Source organism: Vombatus ursinus, unplaced genomic scaffold, assembly GCF_900497805.2.
Source record: "Vombatus ursinus unplaced genomic scaffold, bare-nosed wombat genome assembly UNPS02000577.1, whole genome shotgun sequence".
NCBI classification, from domain to species: Eukaryota; Metazoa; Chordata; class Mammalia; order Diprotodontia; family Vombatidae; genus Vombatus; species Vombatus ursinus.
Window position 1 is genome coordinate 6,840,092 of NW_020940355.1, and position 20,857 is coordinate 6,860,948.

Here is a 20,857-nt window from a genome sequence, read left to right on the forward strand (position 1 = left end):
ACTTTCATTTTAGAATGACTAAGACATTGAACACATTTCTTGAGAATTGAGTTTTTTTCATTCTACTTTAAGAACCACTTTTGGCAGAAATACACAATATCTGATGTACTGTCCCAGTGGGGAACTGTCAGAAATGTCCAATATCTATTAATGAAAATAAGTCATAGAATAATGGATAATAGTATAATATATTTGGAGCTGGAAGGGCCCTTAGTGACTGTCAAGTTCAACTCCCTCATTTTACACATGAGGAAACTAAGGCACAGTGAAGTGACTTCCCAGGATAACATAGTGAGTGTCTGTGGCAGTATTTGAACCTTTATCTTTTGACTTCAAGCCCAGTGTCCCATCTACTCTTCCAGAGGCATCAGACAGAAGACCCATAACACTCCTGAGTGCAACCAGAACCAGATTAAAATATAACTGGGAAATATTTAACAAAATAAATAAAAATACAATAAACATAGCTCATGTTAACACAGTTTTGTGGTCCCTATTTCTATTTAATACCACTGCCCTCTACCATATTAACTCCCAAAGCATCATCAAGTGTTACAAATGAAAGACTGGAAATTTGAAAAAGTTACATGTCTTGCCCAATATTAAACACCTGTTAAGGACCCCCTGAAACTATTATGATTCAGCTTGGGTAAAACAATGAAAAGAAGTGGTAAAGGACTTGGGAAAAGGAGGCTTTTTCCATTCATTCCCTAAACCTGTGATTACCACAATGCACATGTAGTCCTCAAGTACCTCATGGTAACCACTCAGTCCCATTTCCTGTCAGGGAAATGAAGCCTAGCAACTTGAGGTGTACGTGCAGATAACATCAAGGGGGCCTGAGCCAAGCCAAAGGGTGCTCCCCCAAACATGACAACCACAGACAACCACTAGATGTTCACAAGAGAATGCTTAGCTCAGATCCCTGGTTATCATGCATGCAGGTCATTAGCTCCTTTTGGAAAATATAAAATCACATGTGTTTTCCTGATCTTATGTAGGAAGGGAACCTTACCATGTAGATGGTAAAGTTAGTTTAATCACTGGGGGTCAAAAAGTACCTTGATCATTTCTGTTACAGGTAAATTTCCCATAGTAGTAGTCACCTGAGAAGTGACATCTTATTTAACTAAGCTCCTGCTTACCATTCCAATTAAATATTTAATCTCCATATCAAATCCAGCACCTAGAGGTTTGCAATTTTCTTTAGGTTCTCTTGAGTCAGTTGGGTGTGGGGAGAATGAATACATATAATTACGTTCATCCCTGACTAAACCAAGTCAGGAAACTACCACCTGTTTTACTTATTCCAAGAAAGCCTCAATTTCAGGAAGACACCCTAGTTCCTGGGAAATTTTCACTCCATGGCACTGATCTTTAGTCTCATTTATAAGCTTCTTCTTCACCACTTTCAAAAAAGGTGCCTACCTAGTACATCAGAATAAGCAATGCTGGCATACATACATAATAATGGGAAAAGATTTCTTCACTAAGTATTTCTTAAACAGGGAATGGGGTGGATTGGGGGTGGGGGTGGGGTGGGGAAAGCAGACTTTTTGAAGTAGCAAAGAATGGAAGCAAAGTAGGTGCCCATCAACTGGGGAATAGCTCAACAAACTGTGATACATGAATGTATCACGATACATGAACATCTTTTCTCCATAGGAAAAGATGACTATTTAGAATTCACAGAAGCATGGGAAGATTTATGTGACTTACGTAGGGCAAAGGAAGCAGAACTAAGAAAATAATATACATAATGACTACATTAATATACAGTTATCCCTTTTACATCATGACTTTCCCTGCTGCAGTTTTGATATATCACGGATTGTCATAAGAAATTAAAAGGGAATTTTTGGGGAGTTTTGGGGAAGCCAAAGACAATACACAAACGACACAGAAAAAAGCTTAGAAATTCAGAAATGTATAAAATATATGTATAGTATTGTATAATATCAACATATTTTATCTTTTAATATCATAATAATTCAGACTTCTTCTCTGGTTTGAAGGGAGAGCCAAAACAATTTAGGTAGATTTTCCACATCATGGTGTCCCTAACCCCTGTCCCTTATCCCTGTAAAGGGATAACTGTACATGGAAAAAACAAAACAAAACCAAATTCTCATTAGTTACAATAGCCAAGCTTGGTACCTTGGCACAAAAATATACCTTGCTCCCTTCCCTTCAGAGGTGGAGAACTATGGGTGTGGACCATTGCATACAGTCAGATTTGGTCAATGTGTGTTAGTTTTTATGAACTGCTTTCTCCCCGCTTTTAAAGTTTTTTATTACATGGATGACTTGCTGGATAGAGGGAAGGGGAGGAAAATATTCAGAAATGAAAATGAGCTTTTATTTATACATCAATAATTTTTTTAAAGAGGGAAAATTATCAGAAACTTCTATATTTAAAGTGTTTGCAACATGTAAAAGTGTCACTAGGGCAGCACAGTTTAAAAAACACAGTCCTGCTGCCCCTATCTGGCAACGTGCTTGGGAACTTTTCAAAGAAATTAAGACATTAGTCATAGCTCCGCCTTTCACAAGGAAGGCTGGGCTAAAAGAAACAAAAAATGACAGACTTAACAATGCTTCAAACATGCACATGTTAACACAAAGGAAAAATATATTTGTAACATAAATGGGCAATTGTTTACTGTTTAAGGTACCATTAAAGAATGTTCAGCATAGAACCCCTTGGACCATCCCCATAAACCACTAAATGGAAACCACTACAATATGCCATGCTCTTCCACAGGCTACAATATGCCCATTAAGTCCCATTTCTTTGTCAGGTGCTAATGAAAAAGGGGATCTAAGCAGCAAAGAATAAGATTTAAAAGAAAAAAAAAGAAACACTTAAAAGTTTTCTCTCAAATTACGAAAGTGCTATGAGCTTAAATGTCTCTGACTCTAGAAATGAGTATGGTGAAGGACTCATGATGAAAAATGCTATCCACATCCAGAGAATGAACCAATAAAATCTGAACCCAGCATACTATTTTTCACTTTATTTTTTCGTGGTTTTTTAAAATCTGTTTCTTCTTGCACAACATGACTAATGTGGAAATGTTTTACATAATTGTACATATATAACATCAAAAACTGCTTACCATCTTAGCAAGCAGGGAGGTGAGGAAGGGAGGAAGAAAATTTGGAACTCAAACTTTTTTAAAAGTAAATATTAAAAATTATCTTTACGTGTAATTGGGGAAAAAATAAAATATTCAAATTTTTAAAAATTAGTATGGTGGGTTTGGGGTTTTTTTGGGGGGGGGATGGGGAAGAACAGGTCAAGAAGGGAAGGAAGAAGAGAAGCCAGCTTTTTCCCAGTTTGTACTATGTTTTAAAAAGGAGCCCCAGCAGTTCTACCTATGTCTATAAACGTCTTCTGTACTATAAAGTACTCATTATATGAGAGGAGCCAAGCACTGATAGGAGAGAACAGGAAAACCATTTTCTCTCCTGTGTTTGCATTAAGACTGCTGAAGAAAGGAACACTTCAGAAGCAGTGCAGGAAGCACAGGGTGTATAAGGAATTTTCATATTCTGCTGGCAACCCAAAAAAGAAATATGCTCCCAAAAATATGCAGTGGGTGGGAGAGCTCTGACATTGGAAGTATTTTTAACCAATGTAGCTGCAGCCTGTTAGACTAGCCAAAATCAGAGGTAGCTAATTTCTTGTAAAACTACAATTATAAAGGGGGGAGGGAGGAAGACTAATGCTCTAAAACAGGATAATTATATTGAACATTTTAAAAACTTTTCCTTGAGTAGTGCTTTAGCAATAGGGCACTTAAGGAGAGTAAGAGGATCATTTATCTTTTCACAACCAGTTACCCAAATATCCAGTTCCTAGTACCATGCAGCAAATGGGCTTACTTAAACCTCTGTGGAATTCATTGTAAATTGGCTACAAAGACAAGTATAATATGAACTATGTGTGAAGCTCTGGTTCACACCAGAGCTCACACCAGAGTTCAACCAGAGCTCTCAACCAGAAGCTCTCATCTCTGGTTACACCAGGGAAATTATGGGAAGGCTGACTCAGGAATAAAGGACAAAGAAAGGGAAACCCATGACTGTTTGTCTATAATGAGACAAAGCATTCAGTGCCAGAGCTGTGATGTAAGTGCAATCACAGCCTTGATGAGATAACACATCACTGGGAAAGTGCAATAGAAGAAGTTTTCCAAGAAAGGAAGGTGTGAGCAAAGGGATAAACCACAATAGAGACAGCACCACCATGATATAGTCAAGCTATAACACAAATCCTGGAACCTCCCCATAATAGTTTTTCGTATTGCTATCTCCTCCCACCCTATAGCAAATAAAAGCTGAGAAGGTCCAATCCTTGCTTGGTTATGCACACTCACCCCATGCCTCCTGGGACATATTGACATGCCCTGCTAAAGTTTATCAACAACCTGAAAATGAGTAGATAGTGCTGATGGTGCCTATTCTGTCCCCAACCTAATGATTTATTTAGCTGGTGGTTGGTGTCCTCAGTGTAAGCTATTAGCCAACAAAATATGTTGACTCTGGCAATACACAGACCAGTACTGGATATTATGGCTAAGCATCAGCACCCAGGTAAACACACACAATAAAGGAAGCCAGACAAGTTAGCTGATGGCAACATGAACACAAATTTCATTTCAAAGGAAAAGTATGACTCCCTTAAATTAGGCTGTATTAAGACAGTTTACCTTCAATTAAACCATTTATCAATTAGAAGTATTACAAAACTGTGTAAGATGGAATAATTGAAGGTACATTCTCATAGATCACAGATCTTACTACATTGAATAGAGAAGCTAATATACCTTAATCAGGAGAAAATGTATATTCAAAGATAACTCTGAGAGGCTAGATAATGCCCCCTCGAAGCAAAACAAAATACAACAAGATAAAGTTCAAATTAATACACTATAACCATAAAAAATGATGTAGTTAGGGAATCACGTTGCAGACCTAGACTGGGCAGGAAAAGACCTGGAAGTCTTAGCAGACCAAAGTTAGATGAGTCAGCAACAAAATGCTGCTCCAAAATCAAACAGGATAATATGTTACAGGTCATTTGAAATAGGTTACACTAACACTGATTGTTAATACACGATCTAGCAAATAATCCTTCAGGAATACTCTACTTCTATCAGAGTACTGTGGCTTGTTTAAACAACTATCATTTCTATGTTTCAAAGAGGATATGTAGAAATCACTATAGATCCAGAGAAAAGTAAGAATTAATGATTCAGGGAATGAATCCATTTTAATAAGGAAGTATGGCACAAAGCAAGGGACATTGGTTTTAAAGTCAAATCCCAACTCTGGTATTTTCTTACTGTGTGACTTTTGACAAGCCATTTAACCTCCAGGGCCTCAGCTTCCTGATCTATAAGAGGAGGAGGTTGGAACTGACAGCCTCAGCCACAGAGGTCTTTTCCTCAAAGACTCTATTAGATACTAGGAAGCCTTTAAAGGTGGCTAAGAGTTATCTCCATTTCCAGAAATTACTTAGCTCAGAACATAGGGCTAATGATGCCAAGATTCCATATTTAATGTGCTTGGACTGGCCATTTGATTTCGTTTGGTTCAATGGCCACAGACTCCACTTCAAACCCTGACACCAACAGTCTGGGACAAGGTCCAAGAGAGTGGCTGAAGCCCTACATATCCATTTCTGCCACTCCTGAATCTGGAAAAACTGAGAGTTGGTACATTTTAAAATAATTCAAGAAGAGGCTTTCTAATCTGACAGACATTCCAGAGTAACATTTCTTTGTATACCACTGACAAAAGAAGATGCCTACTTTGCTTTGAATTTGTGGACAAATAAGAAATACCTTCTTAACAAATCTTTGAGGCTGAGTCAGGAAGAACTGAGTTCAAATTATGCATTGGATACTGACTAGTTGTGTGATTCCCAGGCAAGTCATTTAACCTTTATTTGCCTCAGTTTCCTCATCTGTAAAATGGGAGTAATAACAGCAACAGGATTGTTGTGAGGATCAAATGAGATATTTGTAAAGTACTTAGCACAGTGTCAGGCACATAGTCATTACTATAATTCATTACATAAATGTTGTTCTCTTCATCCTTCTTCTTCCCCCTATCTCATGAATGAGTGGGCTAGTAATCTCTGTCTTGCAGATACAAATGAGATTTAAATTTTTTTTACCTTTCTTGAAAGGCAAAAAAGTTTCACTTTTATATGCCCCTTGGTTATTCAAGGAAAAAATGTGGCATAGTAAACAAACAATGGATCTGGACTCAAAAGACTTGAGTTCAACTTTATCCTCTACTACCCTGGGTAGTAACCTTAAGTAAGTCAACATTTCTGGGTCTCAACTTTCTCGTCTATGAAATAAGGATGATAGGGACAGTGAGGCCCCACCTGTTTAAGTTAATGAGTTGTACAGATCAAATATACTATAAGATATGTAAGAGCCTTTTACAGATGTTAAGATAACATCATTTATTAAGGGAAAAAAAGTCATTTAGGGTTGTTTTTTTGTGGGAGGGCAAACCTGTGATTTCATCCATTTAGGGAGTTCCCAGTGTGGGTATAGAAATGAGGAAGAGGGGACAAGCAACAATGTAAATCAATAATTCTTCTGAAATTCAGAGTCCTAGAGAATGGGAGGAGAGGGGGTTACAGACAGTGGTTTTTAATGCCATTAATCTCAACACTTTCTATCTTTACTTTGAAGATACCAACAAAGGTATATGAAATTGTAATAAATGATTATATTATAAAGTTCATTTTTTTCATGAAATGGAACTAATAATTTAAATGTAATTTTTATTTCTTCCAAACTCTGCTCCATAGGGAAAAGGCATTTTAGTACTGAGAGTTATCTTTTAAGCCAAAAAGTTTTATAAAGGACTCAGTGCTATTGGAATAAAGCAGGTTTTTTAGACAAACTAACATAAAAATCCCTCATAATTAGCCCTAACCCTTAAATAATACATTCACTGGGGAACTACATAAAAATGCAATTTTGTATTAAGGTAAAATAAGAAAAAATCATATTCTGGGATATCAAAGTTTAATAGTTGCTCAGAAACCATTATTTTCTGCAAATGACTTAGCTTGACCATCTTCAGCATAGTCTTATTACTATCACAGAAGAAACAAATCCTGATCAGGATATAAATCCATTCCCAGCTCTCCCAACAGAATTAGGTAATTAAAGTAGGTAGGAATGACTATGTGGTTGGTATTTTAATGATTTCTTTAGAAAGATAATTTATACTGCTCCTCTCCACTGACCTCCTCCTTCCCTACCTCTAACACATCCTTGCTTTTCTAATCAGTAATATTCCTTTCTCCTAGGAATTTGCACAGCCCTACAGAAAAGCTATCTTCTCTTTCCTGGCACAACACTCCCTTCAAAGCAAGAAATGATGCCACTTAGATATTCAGTAAGTCAATAAGCATTTTATTATTAAGCAGCAACTATGTATCAGTCACTGTGCTAAGTGCTAGGTACAAAGAAAGGCAAAAGATGGTCTCTGCTCTCAAGGAGGTGACTGTCTAATGGGAGACAAAATACAAACAACTAGTTACAAACAGGGCACAGACACATACATATATACTTATATAATAAATTAGAGATAATCAATAGAAGGAAGGCACTAATGTTAAGGGGTAGGAGGAAAGGCTTCTTCTAGAAGATGGGATTTTAGTTGAAACTTGAAGGAAGTCAGGCAAGAATGATACCATTAATAAATTTCTAAAGTTCAAGGAAGTGATGAAGTAGATAGAAAATGCCTGGAGTTAGGAAGACTTCTCTTCCTAAATCCAAATCTTGCCTCAGACACTTACTGGCTGTGCAACCCTGGGAAAGTCACTTAACCCTGTTTGCCTCAGTTTCCTCATCTGTAAAATGAGCTAGAGAAGGAAATGGCAAACCACTCCAGCATCTGTGCTAAGAAAACCCCAAATGGAGTCACAAAGAGTAGGATACCACTAAAACAAATGGACAACAAAGTCTGAGAAAAACATATTTAGAAAGCACCATGAAATAAAGTCCCTGCCTCAGTCCCCTCTCCCCCCAGTTCCATAGCAAAGTAAAGGAGTTGGCCCAAATGATCCTTAAGCTCCCTTCCAATTTAGTGTCTGATCCTATTTACCAAGTTAGATTTTCAAATCATAAATTTTAATTGCCAAAGCATGAATAGCTCTAAATTGCTTAGAGGTACACAGAAGTGTAGATCTGGAAACTGAATTCCTTCATTTCATAGATGAGTAAACTGAGGCATATCTTTTAGTTAACGTCTGAACCGAAACTAGAACCTAGGTCTTCTGACTCCCAATCCAGTTTTCTTACCATGCTTGGTCCTTATAAACCAGCTAAGCTTGCGGAATGAGTAAAAATATATATAACTATGTGAATTTCTGAGGATGTCAAAGAAATGCACAGGGGACTAGAAACCTCAGTTCCTGTTTGCTTAGTGCTTTTCCAAACATTCAGCTGGTAAAGGGGTCTTCACTACCTCGATAGCATAATGTGCTCCTTTGCCAAACCACAAGTTTTTGTAAGAAGGAAACTATGATACAAGAAAGTAAGGAGGTTGTTTTGTGGCTGCAGAAAGAATTAATAATATGATATTAGAAGCAATGAGGAAATTGCTTTCCATACCTCATCACTATGCTAAGGGGGAGCCAGCCAGGTTTTGCAGCATCAATCTACGAGCTAAATAGAATGTCACTGAAAGTGGAAGTTTTATAGGATTTTGGGTTACCTTGATTTTCAATCAAACATAATGAACTTTGAAACCACTGTTCCTCTAGGAAGGACAAAGAGCTAGATGACCATGAGTTGGGATTCAAACCTACTGTTCCTGAGAACCTATTAACAATTAACCAGAAATAACTTTCACTACAATTCTTTAACATTACAACAGTAGTGAGGGAGGGAGATACTACATTTCCCAGGATGCCTGGGTTCAATGTGATACTCATTGAAAAAACAAGAACTCTCAACTCCTGTGCACCTGCCTTAAAAAGTTGATTGTTATCAGGAGGATTGTGGCAACAGAAGCCAAGATGAAAGAAGTGGAGGGTGCTACAGGATCCATGAGCATAAAGAAGAGAAGGTTCTAAAAATAAGAGAAAATAATAGGGTTTTTTTTTTTTTTGGTTGTTGTTAGATTAGACATGGATCAAAGAAATGAGATATTCTGGCTGTAGAAAAGTTATCAAACTGCCACTTTGCCCAGAAGTGATGAGTAGGACCTGATCTAGCCAGTTGTAGGAGTACAAGTAACACAGATATAGGTGACTGGTCTGCTTCCCAGCCATAGCAAGAACAGTGTTCAAGCCATGATGTTAGATTGTGGTGTGTGTGTGTGTGTGTGTGTGTGTGTGTGTGTGTGTGTGTGTGTGTGTGTGTGTGTGTGTGTGTAGGGGTGGAGGTGGGGAGGTTGCACTTAAGCTTTCAAAGTATAATACACCCCATCCTTTTTTTAGCCAGATAGGGGTAGCATTAGGTATCAGGTATGGTATAGAGCTCTGTGCCTAGAGTCAGGAAGACTTGAGTTCAAATGTGACCTCAGGCAGCTTACTTAAAGCTGTGTGAGCCTGGGCAAGTAATTTAGCCTGTCTGCATCAGTTTCCCCATCTGGAAAACAGAAATAATATCAGCATCTCCTTTGCAGGGTTGTGGTAAGGATCAAATAAGATAATGTTTCTAAAGCATCTGGCATATAATAGGCACTATATAAATATTTATTCTCTCTTTCCCTCCCTTGTGGACCTGTGAGTCTTAGAAGAGTTTGTTTTCTAAACTACTCTGGGAGGAAAGGCAGAAGAGATCATACTCATTTGGGAATATGTACTAATGCTATTTCCTCTTTTGTTTGCTATTACTCTAGTTCTTCAATTAAATGTTTTACTGTTGCAGTGCAATTCTTACCCTGGATCTGTGAGTACAATGAGCCATCACACATCTAGACCCGAGTTAACTTGGATTTAATTCAATTCAATAAACATTTATGAAACACCTACAATATGCCTAGCACTGTGCTAAGCACAGCAGAACTTTTGGTGTTCTGAGTTGTTATTGTTGTGAAGCTGTTTTTTTTTTCTTTCAAACTGGATAGAGACAAACAAGCCAGAGAGACAAGATATCATTTAAAAGCCCCAACATTTTTGAATTCGAGTCTGAGAGATTCCAGTGGTGTCACAGGCTACCCTGGGTACCCCAATCCAAATGAACAGATGCATCTCCCACTATTATATTTAAGGGAGTATGTTTTGTATTCAAATGCAGAAAATGACCAGAAACATTTCCCTGTCCACATTGAAGAGGCAGACAGGAACTACTTGCTTGTTTAGGAAAAAAATAATAAATGCCAAAAGCTTTTCTTCTTTTTCAGTACAACAACTTTCAGAGATTTTTAAAACAAAAGAATCTTAAGTTTATTATGTAATAGCAACACAAAAGGAGCAGATCTAGAAAAAAAAATAGACCAAGCTCCCCTGAACACCAATTAGTATACTGACTTCAAATTGGTAACTTATTCTTACTGCCACCAAGAGTTTCATTACTAGGATAGAAAGCAGGGAAAGGCTCAAATTTGAAGTCAGCAAACAATATTTAGACCTATTTCAACACGTGCTGTTAAATAATGAACTTAAAATCGCAATATACTCTCTATTATCTGAATATTAACTGTCCAAAACTAAAATTGGGAATAGTCATGAAAGTCCCAAAAAACTGCTGCTCTTTATCCACTCCTTTCCTCTCGACCCCTGTTCAATCACTGGAAATAGATACAAATTAACACCAGCAAACTTAGAAGAACAGTGTCTCCAGTGCTTAGTACAGTGCCTGGCATATAATAAGCACTTAATAAATGCTTGTTAATTGACGACCAGAGGCAGCCTTAAGGGGAAACCTAGCACTTCAATCATGGTGCCCACATACAACTGAAACTTCCATTCCACAGACAGCCTCTTGGGGCAGGGTCCAGAGACAGAGCATTTGGAAGCATGATTCCTGTGGCCACTTGGCCCTTCTCCAATACCCAAAATAATTGGTTATGCAAAATAGGTGCAATCTCCAGTTATCTGGACTTTGCTCACCCACCAACCAACATCTGGGTTCAGCATGATTCCTGACCTCCACCTCAATCTACAGATCTCAGACCCTAAAGGAGCTAGCTGAACAGGAAAGTGAAGCCACAAGTCATGGTCAGTAAAACAGAGAAATGTGTGCAGAATAATTAAAGAGGAATATGTTTTTAAATGTACACATATGTATTTTAACATCTAAAACACTGGGACCAAGTCTCTGGAGGGATGAAGTAAACTCACAAAACACTGGCTGTCTAATTGCAAGCAACTAGCTTTTACGTTTGATGCTTAAATTTCCCAGGAAGCTAAATGGTAGTGTGTAGAAATGGCAGTTCTTCTGTTCCAAAAGACGATACATTTTTCTTCACTGTAGGAATAAACCCCTTCTTTGGTTCATGGCTAGTGACCAGAAAGTTTTTTTTCTTATGCTGACCTATTTTGGAAGCCTAAATTCCCAATAATTAAATTGCCAATAAGCTGAAGCCATTCATTAGAATGGGGCTATTGAATTCCAAGGAAATGTTCCTGGGGGATCAGCCCCAAGATATTTGGCACGGATTACTGTAAATATTTGTAGAGCACTGGGTAAATGGACAATGTTTGACTGCCCTCAAACCTATACTTCCAACAGTGTGGCAGAGGCTGGGCTAGGGTTAGAGCATAGCTGGGTTGCAATTTTTTTTTTAATAAAAAAAACTATGACCTGATTCTGCCTGCTTCAGCGACTGCTCAAAATTTCTCCTGTGTTGACTAAGCATGTTTACCTTAAGTGAGTTTCTGCACTGATTAAATCTGTTTCGGTTAATCAGACTCTCCTTTTGCAGGAGAGGCTTTTTCTATCACCATCCTGTTCCCAAGGGGGCATCTGTCACGGAAAATAAAATACTAATGGGGGCCAAAGGTATGGGGGAGGGAGCAGAGATTGATTTCATAAAGCTACAATCTAATTGGCTTTGTGGGTGTAATTGCATGTTTGTTTACAGATCACTAGGGGGGGAGAGACTTCAGAAAAACTACAGAGGTATATACCCCCTGCAAACTTAAAAGGTAGGAAAGAAGAAAAGAACAAGGAGAGAGGGATAAAATCAGCAAAGGGAAAAGAAGTGGGGCAGCTAGAGCCTGGTAAATGAATGTTGCTCACAAAGAAAGCTAGATCTTGTGATTGGCCAGCTCCGGTGTGAAGACTGGCCGGTTTCCTTTAGCCTTTCTCACCCACACCCTAAAAAACTGAGTCATTTTAAAGTTAGTTTACTTTGCTGGTAGACCTACAGACGGCCAATCTGCTCTTTCAGGAATTTTTAGGTCATGTTACTTGCTAAAGGGATGTTGTTTGAGGGTGGATATTTTAATTCTTGACTTTTGATGCTACAAGACTGGTTTCTTCCAGAAATGCCCAACTGGAAGTCCAGGAATATTCCTGCTGGGAACCACTTCTAACATTCCAGCAAAATGCATGGGGCAGAGAAAAGAATAGCCAGACTGAACTCCAGGCATGAAGTCGATGCATTTTCTTCACAATAGTGAATTCGACACGGAGAAACCAAAACATAAGAAGTTCACCCTACAGAGGTAGTACTGCAGTTGAATGCCTAAGACAGATAGAGAAAGTGAAACACAAAAAGCATTTGTGTATTGAGGGGTAAGCATAAGTTTCCCCCCACCACTCATGTTTTTAAAAACACATATTAGGAATCACTTAAATTTTAATCAATAATCAGCAAACATTTATTAAGCGCCTACTATGTGCCGGGCATAATAAGCTGACATCTGAAATAAGTAGTACAGGGAATACACAATTTTAAAGTTCTACTTCCTTTCAAATATAAGCAGCCAAACAATAATCATGCGTAAGGCGCAATGGTTGACATAGGAGTTTATTTTATTGATGTCAGTGTTTGGGGGAACGAGGCAGTTATTACCAAACAACAGCAGGTAAACATCTGAGAATACGTGACTACTTAAATCACAAGCCAAGGTTTGGGCTAATGCTTTTTGCAGTTTTTAAATGCACTTCTGAAAAATACTTACTGCCCAGTGTAACAACGATTTTTTTTTTGCCTTTAAGAAAATCTTTTCAAAATACAAACACAATAACACGTTTTCAAAACCTTTATAGCCAAGCATCCCTGAATTAATTTAATCACCTATCCTTGCAAGCACTGTCTGCAAAAACTTACCGAAATATCATACAAGTCATGGTTCTTGGTCAGAGTCCCCTGTTCTAATCTCAAACACTATATTCCTTTTTCTGGCACTGCCACGTTAAATAAAAGTAAGCAGAATAGAAAGCAAGTTCTCAGAAACATACCTTGCACCAAGAGGTTGGTGGCCACCAGCAGCTGTCTGACTTTCCGACAGCCCCCCATTCACTCCTCAGGGCAGCCGAGGAGGCTCATAATATCACCAACCACTCTGGGCTGCTCACCGACTGGAGAAGAAATTGTTTCATTGCTCTAAGAGGGAGCTTTCCCCGTGTGCAGCTGCTGACAGCTATACACTTTTTAGGATTGCAACAGGATTCGTCTTTCCCAGACCTTTATAAAGAGACGGTGTAGGGCAATCTCCTCCCTGCTCTCAAGAGCATATTGCTATCAAAGCTTACACAGGCAAAGCAGGGTAGCGCAGCGGCTAGCGAGCAGCAGCTTTAGTGGGGTGGGGGGGGAAAGAGCTGCATTTATTTATACAGGAAGCTCCAGCGCAGCACTTCCTACTTCCCATCTGAGTCTCACTTCGGCTGCAGGTGACTGTTTTAACCCTGTCAGAACCTTGCACCCGCGGTGCACTCTGGAGCTCCTTCTTGCAGGATTTCTAGCATGCTTTCAATAGGTTCTCCTGGGGCAGAAATTGCAAGAAAGACTGAAAGGGGCACCTGTTAAGCCATAGCCCTCTAGCGCCTACTTGTCTCACCCAAGCTTGGAAACCTCTCTTTATTCTCAAGGCTGTCTGCTCTCTCTTCAACACCTAGCTTGAACTCAGCTCCCTCTAGCAGGTTTCTTCTTCTTCCTTTCCTCCTTGACCCCCAAACCCTCTGTCTTTTTTTCCTTTCTCCCACAAGCATCTACTGTTTCCTTCTCCTACACTTTATTTCACCAGAGCGTCGAGGTCCTGTTTAGTATATGCATCCACGCAGGCTTGCAATTCTGGTAATGCTATTTAAATATCAGTTATTATTATCATACTGTTGAGGTGGCACTCACCCCAACCAAAACTGCCTTCCGGCTGTAACTGAAAAAAAACTTTTTCTCTAAGGACTGTCTCATTAAGGTGCCTACATGTGCAGGGATGACCCTTCTACATCTCATTTTGTCTTCTTTCAAACTGCCATGTGTTATCAATGAAGAAAGTATCCATTTGCAGCTGGTTGGCATAGTGGCTAGAGCACTGGGCCTGGAGTTAGGATGACCTAAGTTCAAATCCAGCCTTACTTACTACCTGTGTGACTCTGAGCAAGTTACTCAACCCTGTTTGCCTCAGTTTCCTCACCTGCAAAATGAACTGGAGAAGGAAATGGCAAAACACCAAAATTCTTTGCCTAGAAAACCCTAAATGGGTCACAAAGAGTCAAACTCGGCCAAACGACTGACTAAACACCCACCCCTCTGTGTAATAATAATGATAGCTAACATTTATATAACACTTAATATATGCCAGGCTCTTTACAAACTATCTCATTCAATCTTCACAACAGGCCTGGGAGGCTGGTGCTATTATCATCTTCATTTTATGGAGTAAGAAACTGAGGCAGAGAGGTTAAAGTGATTTGCCCAAGGTCACACAGCTCTAAGTGTCCGAAGGTAGATTTGAACTCAGGTTTTCATGTCTGCAGGACCAGCGCTCTATCCACTGCGCCATCTAGCAGCTGCATGTAGCCATTACCTACCCCAAATATACTTCAACTTCCCTTAGGTGAGCTCGCAGCTGGGCAACTTAGTGTGACTTTCATACACCCCAGATCTTGAAGAGCTAAATTTTTGTATACTTTCTGGATTGATATTTCCATATCGTTGGCCTATTTAGATCCAACAACTACTCAAATGAACCTATTAAGTCGAATACCTGCAGTGTGAGATAGCTCTGAAATGTCACAACTCCAACACAAGGTTCTCCCTGATCACTGCAGTTAAATGCAACAGAAACAATGAATATATTTGCTAAGGAAGAAGACACTCATATGGTCCTTCGTGGAAGAGATCTATCTGTTCTTGCCAATGAAATAGCAACAGTAGGCACCACTCCAAGGGACACAGAGCAAACTGCTCTCAGCGCCTGACTGGAGGAAAAGTTCCAGGTGACAAATAAGGATGGACAGCATATCTATCTGTGTGCAGCTGGAGGTGAGAGAAGGATGAGTAAGGAGGGCTGGCCTGAGAGAGAGATGGGTACCACAGCAGAGAGTAGACATGTGCAAAGGTAAAGCTGGAAGAGACAGCCAATGGACAGTCCAACCTTATTTTCAAGGTGCAGACGGAGCTTATTAGTAATCGAACCAAGGCTAGAACCCAGCTCTCTAGCTCCACAGCTGGGTGAGAAAAGAACTCGCCCCTTAAGTGGGCACTGTGAGAAACTGTCAATGACCTCAACTAGAGCTAAACCTAAGAGTTGGGACAGCCCAGGGACACAGAAACAGAAAATGCTAACTAAACAACCCAGAAAATGTACATTATACAAATGCATTAATATAACTAAATTCTTTAAAAAAAAAAACTCTTTAAAATAAATTCCACACATTTAAATTGTAATTTCCTATCTAAAAGATGAGGCAAAGAGCTAAATACAACAGAAATGTCTACATTCTTTAAATAAAAATCTCACTACTCCAAATCCCTAGAAACAATACACTAATTTAAAAGGTAATCTTAGATAATTGAATAATTTGTTTTGCTTTCTCTGGGTGGGGCAAAGGCAACCTAGAGGTGTAGTTGATAAAGTACAGAGTTTAGAAGCCCAACCACATGAGTTCAAATCTTGCCCTCACTTACTAGTCCTATAACTTGAACAAGTCAGTATAAATTGAACAAGTCAACTAAATTCTTGCAGCTTCAGTTGTTCATTGAGTAAATTGAGCAGTAGGCCTGGAAAGCCCCTTCCAGCTCTAAATCTATGGTCCCATGTGCCATGAGTGGAAAAAATTATTGTTTTCAATTCAGGAGACTGAGTCCAAATCTTAGCTCTACCACTTGGCTGTATGGCCGGTCTAGTTATATCACATCATTGTGCCTTAGTTTCATCACCATAACATGGATATAATCATCTTTGCACATGGTTATTGTGAGAAGACTATAAAAACAAGACATTTATATTCTGGTGGAATATAAGCTTCTAGAGTATAAGGGCAGCTAGGTGGCATATTGGATAGAGTAGAGGGTCTGGAGTCAGAAGACCTGAGTTCAAATCTGCCCCCAGACACTACCTGTGTGATCCTGGGCAAGTCACTTAACCCTGTTTTCTTCAGTTTCCTCATCTGTAAAATGATGGTAAAGGAAATGGCAAACCATTCCAATATCTTTGCCAAGAAAGCCCCGAATGGAGGCACACAGAAACAGCTGAACAAAAACAGAAAACAAGGGCAGTGTCAGGTTTTTTTTCTTTGTATCCCCAGTAACCTTAAATATATTACTGTAGATTCTTCATAAATATTTACTAAATGAATTAATGTATGCACACATGAATAGTAAACATATACATATTTGAAAATCCTAGTATAGGTAAATATGCATGTCAAACTGGTATTGTGAAAACTAATATTGGGCAAAAGTTATTACAAACCTAATTAAGTTCAGAGCAACCTCTCTTCATATTGTCAAAAAAAAAGGCACTTTTGTTTCTTCACGCTGACAAGTGATATACAGCCAAAACCTGATTGTAAACAGTTATAAACATTATGTAACAGGAGGTCCCCTAACTGTGACGACTTTCCTTGCAATATAATAACAAAAGATACTTCCTAGTATGAACTACACAAAGCCATACAGAGAAACTCATTTTTGACACTAACAGGAAACAATAATAAGATTAATAATTTACTCCCTTTACTCTTGTCTTTACTGATAAAAAAGGGAGAAGGGAATCAGAATGTTCATGCCACAAATTTAGTCAGAAAACAATTGAGGCAATGTGACTTACTCACTTCTATACATATGACACAGTATTTGTACCCTAGAAGTTATGGTTCACAAGGGGGATTTTTCCATTTAAAATTTTATTTTCCTGTATCAGATGGAGTTCGGCATAGTGGAGAGAAGGCTGGCCTAGGAGGTCGTGGATAGCCCCACCTTTTACACAAAGAGATGTGTCCCCTGGACAAGTCACTTAATCTTTCAGTGCTTTTAGACAGCTCTCTTAACACTTAAAGTGCTGAGAAGGTGCTTAGCTACACTGGTAGATAAAATTTTTTCACTACATCAATAAAATCACGGGTCAGGCCCCATTCCTTATCCCTTTCTCCTGGATTACTTATAAGAAAAACAAAATCCATTCCTGTGCTAAAGAATCAACTTAGCTCTTCTCTCGTTTTGACTAGGTAAATAAATGACTTACATTTCAGGCTTGCTATCGAAACTATTCCTTTAGCCAAAGCATTATAAAATGGCTACAGTCAAGTATAATGAATCAAATGGAAGAATGCAAAACATGTTGGGTACCAGGTTCGGCAATATTGTACAACTTAGGGGCAGCTAGGTGGCACAGTGGATAGAGTTCCAGTCTTGCAGTCAGCAGGACCTGAGTTCAAATGTGACCTCAGACACTTGACACTTACTAGCTGTGTGACCCTGGGCAAGTCACTTAACCCTGACTGCCTAAGCAAAAATAAATAAATAAATGAAATAAAATAAAATAAAATAATAATAATAATAATAATGTATAATTCTCAATACACAGAGAAAAAATGTAAAGGTAAAAAGCCTGGCAGGCTGCCATTGGCAGCTAAAACATGGTGGCATCTTAATTGGCACTTTTCTGATACATTTGATATGACTCATCTCATCTCTGTGTAAATTAAATATGATCGCAATGATAAGGGTTACCCCCAAACCAAAAGAAAATCCGAAGTCTAATGGAACAGTCTCAGAGTACTCAGACCAAATATATTCCCCTTGTTGGGAGTCCTCTCTCTCTTTATCTGTACCACTTAGCTGCTCCATTTTCCTTCAAGTTTACTGTTGTTGATCGGTCGTTCAGTGGTGTCTGACTTCATTTGTCCATGGAGATTTCTTGGCAAAGACACTGGAGTGGTTTACCATTTCTTTCTCCAGTGGATTAAGGAAAACAGAAGTTAAGTGACTCACCCAGGGTCACACAGCTGGTAAATGTCTGAGGCTGAATTTGAACTCAGGTCTTCCTGACTCCAGGTCCAGCACTCTATCCACTGACTTACCTATCCACTGATTTATCTGCTGCCTCCTTCAACAGGCTGTCTTACTTTAAGACCCAGCTCAAATTCCACTTTCTGCAAGAGGCCTTTCTAGGTCCTAACTCCCAGCTCCATCTCACATACTGCTAATGTCTTCCCCCTGAGATATCTCCAATTTACCCTGCATATATCTTGTATGTACATAGTTGTTTGCATGTTGCCTCCTCCTTCAAAATGAGTCACTTAACATCCCTGGGTCTCAGTTTTCTCATCAATAAATTGAGGGGTTTGGACTCAGTGACCTCTGAGATCCTTTCCACCTCTAAATCTATGATCTTGTCATCCATCCTATCTTCACCAACAAATTATCCAAATTCTCCTGATGCCAATGAATAGTGGTATTCAAGGGGAAGGATTTTGGAGGATTAGACTGCTTAGGATTGATGACATCCTATACAATAGCACTGAGATGACAGAATTAGGGATAAGGAAGAGATGTAATTCAAAGGTAACCAATGTTACTCACCAAACATTCTCCTCCTAAAAAAAAAAAAAATCAGGTCACCAAGTATGAAGGACTCAGAAACAATTCAACTTATGTCCTCCACTAATAACCCTGATTCTTGAGTATAGTTAAGTTAAATGAATTAAGTATAGTTCAGCAGTGGTATGGCAGTATTGGAAAACATGTTATAATTTGGTCAGAAGACATAGCTTCAAGTTTCTCCTCCCAGCCCCTGCTCCTCCTGAAAAATATGCGGAAGGTACATTGTGTTAGGCACTGGCAGTACTGTGTTAATGCCTCTTAACCTCTATGAATCACAGGCATCTGATAGATCTAAGTGGTAGCGAAAGTTCCCACACTGAGAAAATCATGGGTCCTTGATGTACTGACCTAAGTGTTGTTGCTCAAGCTCATAAAGTTTGTGATGAGGTATGCTTCTGTAATATGCTCATCTTCTAGACAGCTTTCAGATAAGAAAATCAATGCATAGCCCCACATCCAGATTAAACAATACTACTACCAGCAGTCATCCTCTTCTCATTGTTCTATAATCAGTTTTTAAGATGACATTGACACTCAAATGACACTTTCAAGAGTTTGCATCCAAACAAAAACTAGTTTCAAACTGCCATATGATAAAGTAAGGACAGGGCTGGAAAGGAATCCATTTGGATAAGTTGAAATAACTCAGGAGAAGAAAGGGGGCTTTAAGTCATCAGAACAAAGGAAAATGTTTCTGAACCTGAACCTTTAGGCAGCATGATTTCAGAATCCAGCATTAGAGAAACAGAAGGATGGGAGGGGTTGCCTCAAGGTAACTTTAAAATCAAGAATTCAGAGACCCTTCTTGAGAGAGTAGATTTTCTGAACAGTAACCTTGGAGAAAGATCACCCCTCCATGACCATCACCATCACCACCACCATCATCACCATCACCACCATCACCACCATCACCACCACTACCACCATCATCATCACCATCACTGCCACCACCACCACCATTACCACTACCACCACCACCACCATCACCACCACAACCATCAGGGGTTATAAAGGGGCCACATAACTTTGAGAAACAAAGAATCTGAAACTTGCTATTCCTTGGTATTACACAGGGGTATTTGAACAGTGAGGACTTTAGGGAAAGGGGAATTTTTATCCAGTAGTCCTGAAGTTGTAAGGATATATAAAATGAGAAAGAGTAAGTGAAAGTGTTTTTAATTGTAAAGCACTATATAAATATAGCCTTGTTATTATTACCTACCCACATTACTATCAAGGAAAGAATCACATTAAAATCAAATCCATAGGGAGACAAAATCAAGATGTCAGAGTAGCAGAAAGCAGAGAGCTCCCCCGCCACGCAACATTCCTCCAAACAGACCTAGAAAATGCACCAGACCAAATTATGCTGGGGAAATTCAAGAAAAAGTCATACTGTGTCATTTTTCTAGCCTAGGTCACTATAGGGAGACAGAAGAAAGGTCTGTGGACACTATAGACAAGGTCTGGCCAGGGAAACTCAGAGAGAGATTGTGTACTAGGGTGAGAGAAGAAGGTCCTACCTCCTCATACCAGGTTACCTCTTAACTTATACAGTATGGGAACAAGTGACAATCAGTAGCTATGGATTTTGGTTGTACTGTTCTGGGAGTACTCATTTGGAGTTTCTTTCAGGAAGTGATTGATAGATTCTTTCTATGTCCATTTTGCCTTCTGATTCTAAGAGATGTGAGTATTTTCCTTTTAAGATTTCTTAAAACAGGACAGCTAGGCCCTGATTTTGGTCATGGTATTCAGTTAGTAAATGACATGAAAGTTCTAGAGGAAAACAATGGGAAAAGAAATGAGTTATAGAAGAACAAATTGGAAAGGGAATTAATAGCTTGACACAGGAGGTACAATATCT

General features: G+C 39.0%; 1 protein-coding gene and 1 pseudogene across 1 annotated transcript in view; one reads left to right on the forward strand and one right to left on the reverse strand.

Annotated features, from left to right (window-relative positions):
* RNF144B (ring finger protein 144B) overlaps window positions 1-13,753 on the reverse strand; it is a 94,992-nt gene extending 81,239 nt beyond the window's left edge. Inside the window, exon 1 of the mRNA XM_027874427.1 lies at window positions 13,401-13,753. The gene's annotated coding sequence lies outside the window, so the exon portion shown is untranslated. The remainder of the gene's footprint in view (window positions 1-13,400) is intronic.
* Window positions 12,950-20,857, forward strand: part of LOC114046653 — a 53,817-nt pseudogene continuing 45,909 nt past the window's right edge.